The 11,271-nt window shown below is 47.2% G+C and overlaps 1 long non-coding RNA gene across 1 annotated transcript; it reads right to left on the bottom strand.

Annotated features, from left to right (window-relative positions):
- Nucleotides 1-642: 642 nt before the first annotated feature.
- Nucleotides 643-7,825, bottom strand: LOC127668060 (uncharacterized). Its single transcript, XR_007974002.1, has 5 exons — nucleotides 7,653-7,825; nucleotides 4,838-4,938; nucleotides 3,833-3,928; nucleotides 1,744-1,899; nucleotides 643-780 (listed from the first exon to the last, which is right to left on the bottom strand). It is a non-coding gene; the product is annotated as an uncharacterized LOC127668060 (long non-coding RNA).
- Nucleotides 7,826-11,271: the final 3,446 nt, after the last annotated feature.

Below are 11,271 nucleotides of genomic sequence, written 5' to 3'. Positions count from 1 at the left end.
GTTCAAGCTTGCTGTGTGTCATCCAGATCATGAAGGAAGTCCTGTTGAGCAGGTGCCAAGGGACGCTGGAGCAGTCACTTGTAGACATGGAGTTATCTGTCCTGCTATGTCCTCCTGATTCCACATCAGCAGCTCTCTGGCTCACTGGAGTCTGTACTGATAGAGTCCAGCACTCTTCTAATCCCTCTCATAAAAATGGGCAGCTCAGCAAGTGCTAAAACAAAGTCCTGGAAAGACAAACTGGCCCTTCCATCCTTTCCAGGAGACAGCAATAACCACTACACAGGGAAGAAGGAGTGCAGCCCACCTGCTCTGGGTGTGAGGGGAGAGGCTGCTGATGGGCAACGTGGGGATGTAGCCAGTTGTTACTTAACTTTAAAATGAGCGTAATTAGGGCTGTTGAGATGGCTCAGCTGGTAAAGGCACTTACTGCCAAGTCTGACAACCTGAGTGTGATCCCTGGAGCCCATACGGTGAGCAGAAAGGGAGAAATTACTCTTGCAAGTCGTCCTCAGAACACACACCTCTGAGCACACGTGTGCACGCACACACACACACACACACACACACATACACACACACAAGTGCACACAGTAAATAAATAAATGTAGAGAGAAATTAAAGTGAGTTTTATTATACTTGCTCAGGAGGTGAAAAGCAGGATGGCGATACGGCTCGGTTGGTAGAACAGCATGCAAGAAGCCATGGGTTCTCTTCCCAGCACCAAGCAAATCAAGTGTCTCCACGCACACCTGTGATCCCAGCACTTGGGATTAGAAACTGGAGGATCAGAAGTTCAAGGTTATTCTCAGTTACATTGTGAAAATTCCAGGCCAGCCTGGGCAATGTGAAACTCTGCCTTTTTTTTTTTTAAAAAAAAAAAAAGAGAGAGATGAAAACTAATCAGATATATAAATGGTGTTCCGATAAATAGCAGCTATTATATAGGTAGCATTTTGTGCTTTCTTTTTTTTTTTAATTTTTTTTATTCGATATAATTTATTTACATTTCAAATGATTTCCCCTTTTCTAACCCCCCCATTTTGTGCTTTCTACACCCACCTTTGTGGGGAAAACATTGCTGATTTCCAGACTAGAAAAGGGGTGGTAACAGCTAGAGATTTATAACTGATTTTCTCCAGTTTATTTCCAGAGTACGGAATCATTCCTCATCCACTCATTCAACAAACGCAACCAGGCACTATTCGGACTTCCTGTATGCACCCTGCTGGTCCCACTGGTTTGGAAGGGTTGATGCAGGTAGGGCAGTGTCTGGTGTCAGCAGAAAGCATAGACTGAGAAGGGTGAGGTGGGGACCTAGGAAGGAGACTTGGACTCTGAAGCAGCCACACCCTCTAGAACTCGACTTTCCTTTTGGTCCAGGGGTTTCCATTTGCAGGTAGCACTCAGAGGATTACATGGGTTATGTTTGGGGAAGTATTCCTGTTTATCTACTCAGACTCTGAAGCTGCAGGAGAGGGGTCTGAGGACAGCAAGAGGTCAAAGAGAGCTGCCGGATGGAAGAGTCAATGGCCATTCTCAGCAATTTAACCAGGGGGAGAAGCACCAGAACCAGGTGCAAAGGCCTGGCTTCCATGGGCACTGGAAGCCCCCACACATACGTCAAGTCTGTTCCTGGCCACAGACCTCACTCTAAATGATTCAAACTGTCTAAAAACATAGAAAATCATAATGTCTGGACATGGGAACAACCCAAATGTCCATGTACTGATGAACACATACCTGGAAGGTGGTCTGTCTGCCATTGAAGGTGGTCTGTCTATCCATGAGAAGAAACAAGGATGGGTGAGTGCTTTGACACAGCAACACATATGAACCAAGGAAAAGGAGCCAATCACACAAGGCCACCTACTTCGTGAAGTCATTCCTATGGCAGTCCTGAATAGGAAAGACACCGAGGTAAAGGGCAGCTCACTGGATGCTCAGTTGGAAGGGTTATCGAGGATAAGGAAGTGGTCACCTGTGGGCATGAGGCTGCTCTCTGAGGGCTCAGAATATTCTCAAACAGATTGTGCCAACAGTTGCACATGTCTACGAACTGTCCAAGTAGGGTTGTGCTCCATGTGAGTTACACCTTAGGAACGTTGTTTTGAAAAAGAGCATCAGGGGAAGGGGGCCTCTCAGATGAAGCAGAAAGGCTGAGGTCAGAAACAAAGGCCAGGCAGTGCTATCCTGGCTGTCCCCCCATCTCCCAGCCTACATTTCCCACAGCTAGTGCCTCAATAGTCCCCAAACCACGACTGGGGAAGATAAATTGACCCCTCAAGATCTGGGGCTGGGTCTCTTCTTCCCTGACAGCTCCCTTTCTGTGTTTTTTCTGGCACAAGAAACACACTGTCTTCTTGTATAAATAGGGGGATTTATGACAATTTCCCTTTCTCCTTCCTGGTGGGCTAAGAGGTGGGGCTTAGGGGAAGAGAGGTTGCTAGTTCCAGACAGAAATGTACAGAGACTAGAGAAGGACTGAGGGGTCCCTTTCCTGCTTTGGTCTGGCCCCAGCATGCCTTCCCTAGCATCTGGTGACAAGGAGGGTAGAGGAAAGGTGAACACCAGCCCTCCTCAGGGCAGATACCCAACAGAAGGATCCTGGAAGTCCAAATGCAGTCTGACCTTTCAAGCTCTGGCAAAAGAAAAACGCATGCACACCCCTCATTCTAGATAACCCAGGCTATCCAGAGACACACAGAGAGAATCGTAGCTATTGGAGGTTTTGGCTAGTTGAAATGCCTGGCTCTTCTGTTGTTCTGAGATAGGGTGATCAACTTGTACAGCTGAAGTTGTTCCTGCCACCTCCACCTCCTCAGTGCTTGCATTACAGGTCTGTGCTACCATGTCCAGCCCTTTTTCTTCACTAACGCCTTACATAGCACCCCAACATTTAAAGTGAGTATCCCTCGTGATTCTTGAGAGAAGCACCAGGACTTCCAGACCTCTCTGATTAACTGTTAGGGGACAACATGGTATGGGTTGCTATCTAAGGTTCCCTCTAGTTCTGACCTGAAGAGTGGATTTAGCCCAAGGTGAAGAATGCATCCAGAGTCTGACATGAGGGAGCACATCTTTAAGCTTAGCACTTAAGAGTCAGGATGATTATGAATTCAAGGTTAGCCTAGACTACAGATCAATATCCCTCAAAGATTACCAGGCATGAGGGCTCACAACTCTACGTTTAGCATTTGGAAGGCCAAAGCAGGAAGAATTGATGTAAATGCAAGGCCAGTTGGGCTACGGAGTGATGTGTGGGTCAGCCTGTCTTACAGAGTGAAGATTCTATCTCCAAAAAAAAAAAAAAAAAAAAAAAAAAAAAAAAAAAAAGCAAAATAAAAGGTGTAAGTCATCTACTTTCTTTAAACCTTATTCATAAGGTAGAAATTGCAACTTTGTTTAAACCTTTAAACCCTATTGGTAAGTTGGAAATTGTAACACTTTCTTAGAGGGTTGTCAGGGCTATACAAACTTAAACACTTTAGCCTAGCTTCTAGCTCAACTAATGTCATCATTATCACCATCCCACCTCGGGTGTGACCATTAACATGAGTTTAAGTCAGCAGGTGTGCTGTGGGAAAGTGTATTAGGAAGGCTAACTGAGAAAGGTTGCAATAAAAAGGTCTCAAACAGCAGCAGAGGAAACAAGTGTATCTGTAATGGAAATGACAGTACAAAGGGGCAGGCGGAGTGCAGTCAGCTCTCTCCCACCTGTTGCTTGAGGACTTGGGTCCCTCTCAACACTGTTGCTTTGCTCTTCAAGCTCCCAGCCAGACCTCATCTTAGTATTGTCTACAACATGAGAAGTGGAGCACAAAGAACTTACCATGCACTGGAGCTTGGGCGACCTCAATGGGCTTTTGCTTCCACTGGCCACACCTGACCAGGGCACTGGATAAGTGGTGTTGGAATAGAAGGCTCTCTGTGGTCATACAAAGAGAACAGACTTCTGTGACAACTGACACTCTTTACTGAGGACTCAAATCCCCATTGGATGTCCCTGGGGGAAAGCCATCAAAACCATCACCTGGAAGTGTGGCAGCCCAGTCAGGCCTCTGTGATTCACCCACAAGAAGCAGCCCCAGAAGAGTAACTTAGCACCTCTATCCATAGAAAATTCCTTCATCCTTCTTCATATAGATATGAGAACAGTTCCTGTCTCCACTGCCTGACTGTAACTCCATCTCATGGTCTTGCCTACTGCTAACCCCTTTTCCCCAGTTGCTAGGTGTGACTATAAAAGTGGGGCCACTGGACAGTCTAAAACTGGAATGGAAGGAGGGACAGCAAGAGTACACATTATCCCAAGCATGAGTTCTGAGCCACTCAACTGTGCTGAGACCCAAAGTCCTCAGAAGCACTACAACCCATTTGTCAAAATTACTGTGAGCACTGATTGAGGTATCTTATGTACCTTGCACACAGTATTCCTTCAGTGAGTGGTGATTACTTTGACTTGGTGCCAACGAGACAAATGCTTTATCTCCCTACTCTTAGCCAGCCTTGGCATGATTCTTTCTTCTTCCCCTTCCTCACCAATGTATAATTTCTTCCCTATATTTTTCTATCCCCATTATTTTTCACATGCACTGGAATCCTGTCCTATAGTTACCCCCCTCTGGGAAGTCTTCTCAGATGGATATTAGAATACTACTCCCCCCTCCCCCCGCACTCACACACTACATCTGCTGTAGTGATCTGGCCCCATCCTCCCCTGACTTTATATGTGTGCTGCTTTCCCTCCAGGTGATTTCTTTTACCACCTTCAGAAGTATACTGCACGGGAAGGCATTAAGGTATGTTTCTATAGATCAGACATGGAGAGTCCTACCTGTAAGTCCAGCACTTGAGAAGCAGAGACAGGAGAACCAGAATTTCAAGGTCATCCATGCTACATAGCAAATTCCAGGCCAGCTTGGGCTGCAGGAGATTCTGTCTCAAAACAAAACCCAAAAGAAAAGTCTTCATGACCACTATAGTTTAAGCATGTAAGCACACTTTTTTTTTATAATAATGTTAAAAAAAGATTAGAGATCAACTTTCAACATGCAGCTCCTTACTAAGCTGTCAGAAACCTTCTCAACCTGCTCATTCTCACCTTGCTCACCCAAAGGGCAACATTGTCCATAGCAGCTTTCATGTAGCATGATGAGACTTGAGTTGTTCCAGGCACTTTGCACTGAAATTCCCTTCTATCTTCCATGTCTGAGCCCAGAAGCTATTGACTCTGCTACCAATAAGAAAACAGATGTGCACTGCTCAAATAATTGCTTGGTGAGCATACAACTAATTTAAGGCAGGTCTGAGAGTCCAATCCAGAAATTACTGGATCAGAAAGTGAGCCAACATGTAGTAATGTTATCTATGTGCCCAGCATGATGCATAACACATCATGTGTGTTTCATGGAATCTCAGACAACCCTAAGACAGATCCTTTATTATATAATCCTTGCTTCACAGACCAAGAAACTGAAATGACAAGGCCCCTTGCTACTAGCCACGGGACCCCAGCTGCTTGCCCTAAGCCCTGGCATTGGATTTTCAGCTGTCTGGGCCTTTCTTCCTAAATCTATCTCATCCATTGCCCACACCCCTTGTGTTTTCAAATTTCTATTCAGTCCATGACTTTCCTTCCCAGTCTCCTAGCTGTTTTTCTCCACCTCACTATCCCCTAAACCTTTTTGTTTCTCTCCTTTGACCCTCTTCACCACCCTTACCCACAGCTCCTGCTTTACTGGATGATAAAGAATAAGACCCTCAGATTTTCCCCCATCAGGCCTCCACCCTGCCTGGTCTCACAACCCCAAGGAAGGCCCAGCAGTGGCCAAACTAGAAAGCCAGACATAAAATCCTGCCTGCTCCCCCGCCCTGTTTCCCATCACTCATCTGGGAATCCAGGGCGAGGAAGGGAGCTAAAGTGCAGAGTGTTCATTTAATATTAACAAATTGAAATGAATTCTTTTAATGCCAATTAGCTTGGAGCAGCCCCTTATTAATAGTAATTTAGATTCATACTTGGAGGAGCGGATGGGGGCTGGGCCACATGTGCCCAGAATGTCAATGTGACAATGGGGCTGGGACCAGAGGGAGGAGCAGCTCTTCTTCTGCCCAGCACAGAGGCACAATGGGCAGATACAGTCACCCTGGACCATCTTCCTATCTTCCCAGAGTGTAAGTTACTTTTGTAATTTTAGTAATTCTGAATAGATTAAAACTCTAGATTACACTAACAGTTTACCTTCTTAGTAATATCTTTAAAAAGGAAGAATTAGCCAAGAGTGATGGCATACATTTTTAATCCCAGCACTTAGTAGGCAAAGGCAGGTGGGTCTCTGAGAATTGGAGGCCAGCCTGGTCTACATAGTTGACTTTCAGGCCAGACAGGGCTATATAGTAAGATGTCTAAAAAAACAAACACAAACGGGATACCCCCCACCACTGCAGACACCAGCTTGATCAAAAGTAAAGTGAAAGTAAACACTGTTTCTCTTCTGGGAATTCTCCCACAGGAGATAAAAGGTCCAATAGTCAGAAATGAAACTTGCTTGCAGTTTTCTAAAACTTAAGGGGAAAAGCAAGAATTAAAAATTCAACTCTGTGTGCCAAAGAGTTGCCCAGAACAGACAAATGAAATTCAACCTAAAATGAAAAGTCGGAGGACACTCTGACCTTCCTATCTCAGCTGACTTTGGAAGCAGAGGAAGGTGTCCCCAGTTGGGACAGTAGGAATAGGACAGTTGATTCTTCCTCCCAGGCACCCCTCTGAGGCTGGGGGTGGGCTGATTTAAAGCTGAGAATTATCGAAGGTGTGACCTCTTTGGTGGAGGAGTCTGGAGTAGAAAGGGGACTGAGGAAAAGGGAGAAATGTGCAAGATGGTGAAGCTTAGGAAATAATAATAATAAAAAAAAACTGGCTTAACATACAAAAGAGTAAATACAAGGTCAGGTTTCTCAAACTGAAGTGAATACAAAAAAAAAAAAAAAATCAAGGTTAAAAAAGTGAAGGAAACATGTAAAATATTCCATATTGTTCTTCCCACAGGGCCTTTGGAACTGACCAAAGAGCTTATTCACATCCCATAAGGTTTCCCAAACAATAAAGTCATTTCCAAAACAAAAAGAGGGAGCAATACAAAACTAAATCCTAGTCCACCTGGAGGTGTGTGTGTGTGTGTGGGGGGGGGGGGGATCTGGAGATTCTAAACCGCATAAAAACCAGTAGGGAAAGAGAAAATTTAAAATATGGAAAGTGGCTATTTGTAAATGCTGACCAGAAGAGGTAGGTGGAAAAGAGAGGTGAACTTGACATTGCTAAAGAATTAGTGTACAAAGATGTAATTCATCCCCAGGGAAAAGTAAACTCTCCCGAAGTAGAGTTTCCCAAGAGAAGGGAAGAAAGACTTCTTAAAGAATAAAGCATCGCCTATCCTCTGCCTCCTCTCCCCCCCCCCACCCACCACCCGCAGAAAATACAAGGAACCTAATTCCCCTCCAAATAGGATTACACTAAAGAAAACAAGAGGATTCTTTTTCTTTCAACTAAGAGAAAAACAAAATTGGATTTCAATTGTCTGATGGAGCAAGAAGGGATGATAGTCTGCAGGTGCTTGGAAAAAGTAGGTGTTGAGGGGCAGAGACCAGCTTACCTGGCTGTGCTGTCTGTCGGTCAGGAGTGGACGAAGAACACTGCTCAAGATTGCACGTAAGGGAAAAGGAGGGCCCGTGGGTCCGAGTTTCCCTAGACAAACAGGCTGGGCAAAAAACAAAACAAAAAAACAAAACAAACAAACAAACAAAAAGCTGGGGGTGCTGTCCCCCCTCCGCCAGCCTCCCTCCCACCGGCACCTAGGCCTAGAGAGCTACTGAAAGTTACAAATTGCTTCCATTATTAGCTCATCCCGGGCGGCCTGGTCATTGGCCAGCCCGCAAGCACGTGGTGTCTCGTACCAATAGATCGAATTTCTAGTTGCAATTCTCTGTCTGTCCCTCGGCGGCTCTGGGGGGGGGGGGGGAATAGTGCGGGGGGGGGTGGGGCTAAGGGGACCCTCATCCTCCCTTTCCGACAAGTGGGTGTCCTGAGCACTGCCCAGAAGGGGTCCAGGGAGTGTTGTGAACTGGGGCACACCCGCTGGGGTAGAAATTGGAGGACACGATGGACGTCGACAGAATCCTGAGCTCTATCCTTCCTTCCAGCTTCCCGGTGTTCTCCAACCCTGCGTTAGCACTCTGTGGCCCGGGGCCATCCCGGGCTAGCAACCAGGGGGCTCTTCGATGCTCTGTGGATCACCGCTTCGCCTTTACTTTGGGGACGGTCACAGGCGCCCCGCTTCCCCCGTCGCTTTAGATCAGGCGTCTGCGCCCTCCCGAGCTCCTCACCCCCACCCCAAGAGTCAAATGTGAGTCTTTCCTGGAAATTCTTTGCGAAGGGGACAAACTTTTAAGTGGACGAAATTTTATTGAAGCCTGTCTGGAGCAGGTGAGCGGGGTCTGGAAATTTGCGGCTCCGGTTCTCTCTCTTTCCCTTTTCTCCACCCTGCTTTCTTTGCAGGCCCTCCGAGGGATCTGGGCTGGGGGTGGGCAACCATAAGTTTTGGGCTTAGGGCATCTTCTCCCTCCTGAGTTTGGGCGCTAGGGTGGCAGCTGGCAGGGCTGGGAAAAGTAGGGATGCTTCTGAGACTGGGGAAGAAAAGTGAAAATAGGGGCGAAGAGATACAGAGTCCGCAGGGGATTCTTTCCCCCAAATACAACTTGAAAGAACTTCAAAAAGTCTTTCCCCCAAGGGCTTGGGAGAGGAAGCAAAGTTGGGGTTTGAGGTTTTAGGTAAGGGAGGTATTGGTGGCTCCAGGGTCTGAACTAAGTATATCCGAAGAACCTAGCAGTCCCAAACTTGCTCACCCCAGTAGGCCCTAGGGACCCTCGGAGATCCCCAGGAACACAGAGAGGGAGAGGACCCCCCCCCCGAGAGTTTCTGGCTGTGCGGGGATGCAGGTGGGATAAGGCCCGGCCTTTCCTGGGCTCCCTCTACTGATTTTAACTTAGGAGAGGTGGAAGAAGGAACATACCCAGTGCCTTTACTATTGTTTCTAATATAGTTTGACTCAGAGACCCATCTTTCTTAAATGGTGTCAAGGGAGTATGCAACTCTCTCTCCCCGGGCCCCCCCTCCGCCCCCTCCCCTGCGCACTCCGCAATCCACAACCTTCCTACCTTCTCTAGTGCCCTGAGGAAGCCAAGGAAAGAGGCTGCTCTGGGGACTGATGGCCCCTCTTGGAGACATACTCTGCAGGAGGTTTTCAAAGGGAGTTAAGATCAGAAGTAGTTCAGAGAGCTACGTTGGAGCCGGACTAGAGGAGAGGGGAGGGCGCAGGAGTGGAATGCAGGTAGTTTAGGGAGTAGCTGGCCATGCAGACCACCGCAGGTGCAGTGGATGATCACCTAACTGGTGCCCGAGGAGTACCTGTGCTTGAAGTTTTTAGGTCAGGGCCCTCTGGGAACCTGAGGATGGAGGAATAGGACTAAAGGCAAATGCAAAAACTAAAAATTGCATTTGGAGCAATTTTGAGGAAGGGCGCTCAGATCGAGTGGTGTTTCTGGCTTAGGCGGCTAGGCCCCACTTAGGCTGGAGCATCTGTGGGGGAGGGGAAGCTCTGTCCAGGAACTGAGTTCTCCCAGATAACCGGGTTAGAACAACTGCGGGGAGTGAGTGAGTGGGTGGGTGAGGGTACTGCCTAGAATAAGTTTGCCATGGGTGGCCAAATCTGGACCTTTGAGAGGAACCCTAAAGAGGCAGGCACCAAGGCAGTGGTACTCAAATAGGAGTGTGATGTGGTGGCTCATGCCTGCAATCCTAGCACTCTGGGGAAAAAACCAAAACCAAAGCTTTTCAGAGAGAAAGAAGCACGGGGTCATTGGCTTCCCCCTCCCCCTTCAATTAATCTGCTCCCTTTGCTTCTGTCTCCTCACACCCACCCCAAATGTGGGCCTGTCTCTCCTTTTCTCTTAGCATTCTTTTCATCCTCTTTTTCTCGTAGGATTGATGGAGTAACAACGGTTTGAAACAGCTTTCCTAAGCCTGTAGTGGGTCCCACCCACTGGGACAGGTTAAGTAAAGGGATAGACACCCAGGAATAGGGTCCCAACCTGAGGGGAATTGAAAAAGAACAGTGTAAAGGGTGGGTGGGTGGATCCTGACCAGGCCTTCCTCTGGGAGAAGGTCCATTTATGCCATCTGTGCACTGTAGAATAGGCCTAGAAACAAAGAAAAATAGCAAGATGTACCAGGAAAATGCAGAACAACAAAGACAAGAGACTGGGCAAGCGGGAAAATGTGTCTGCAAGCTGTAAAAGCCCAAGTGCCCAGCCAGAGGAAGAGACTCTAAGAGGCCAGGAAGGAGGTAGGTATACAGAAAGGAAGACATAGGTAGAGGGCAAAATGGAGAGCATGGTCTGGCTCATTTGGGTCTAGTTTGGTTTGTGTTAAAATGGGGGAGAGGGAGGGCGCAGAGAGAGGAGAGAGAGAAGAGAGAGAGATTCATTCCCAGCCCATCTCACCAGCTTGCAGTGCCCCATCACATAGCCAAGATGAAGTTGCTGAACTGAACAGTGTAGGCCAAAGCCTGAAGACCCCAGTACTCTGTCTTGACCCTGCTGCCAAAGGGGATCAGCAGACTGGGCCACCCTACTCTGGGCTCTGGGTGCTTCACCTCTGTGACCCAGCTTCTTGGTTTGATCATCTGTCAAAGGAGCCCTTTGCACTGCAAGACTGCTCAGCAGTTTGGGCTTCCTTAATAGGTACAGGGGAAAAGGAAGAAGAGGGGGCCTGTTCCACCAGGTAGGAGAGGGAACCTTTGTTTTCTTCATTGGTATAAAGAAAAACCTTGATTTTGTTGTTTCTGGGACAAGGTCTCACTCTAAAGCCCAGGCTATCCTGGTACTGCCTATGTAGTTCATGCTGTCCTTGAACCCACAGCAGACTGCCTACCTCTGCCTTTTAAGTGCTGAAATTTACAGGCATAAGCCACATATACTGCTTGAAGAAAATGTTTCTATCCTTAACAAAATCTTTGCTATCTTCCCTTCCATCAGTTACCCCAAAAGACTATAAGGTTAAGGGGTTCCCCCATGCTTAGACAGATGAGATTCATTTGAGAGGAGTTTGGTATGAGGTTTATAGACTCTGGAGGAATCAAAAAATGAATTCTGGGTAAGAAAGGGGATGGGGAAAGTCTCTGGGCCAAGCAAGTCTTGGGTGCATAGGGTAATTTA

Source organism: Apodemus sylvaticus, chromosome 17 (genome assembly GCF_947179515.1).
Source record: "Apodemus sylvaticus chromosome 17, mApoSyl1.1, whole genome shotgun sequence".
Lineage (NCBI taxonomy): Eukaryota > Metazoa > Chordata > Mammalia > Rodentia > Muridae > Apodemus > Apodemus sylvaticus.
The sequence above is the reverse complement of the archived record's forward strand: the minus strand, read 5'-3'. Positions and strand labels throughout refer to the sequence as shown.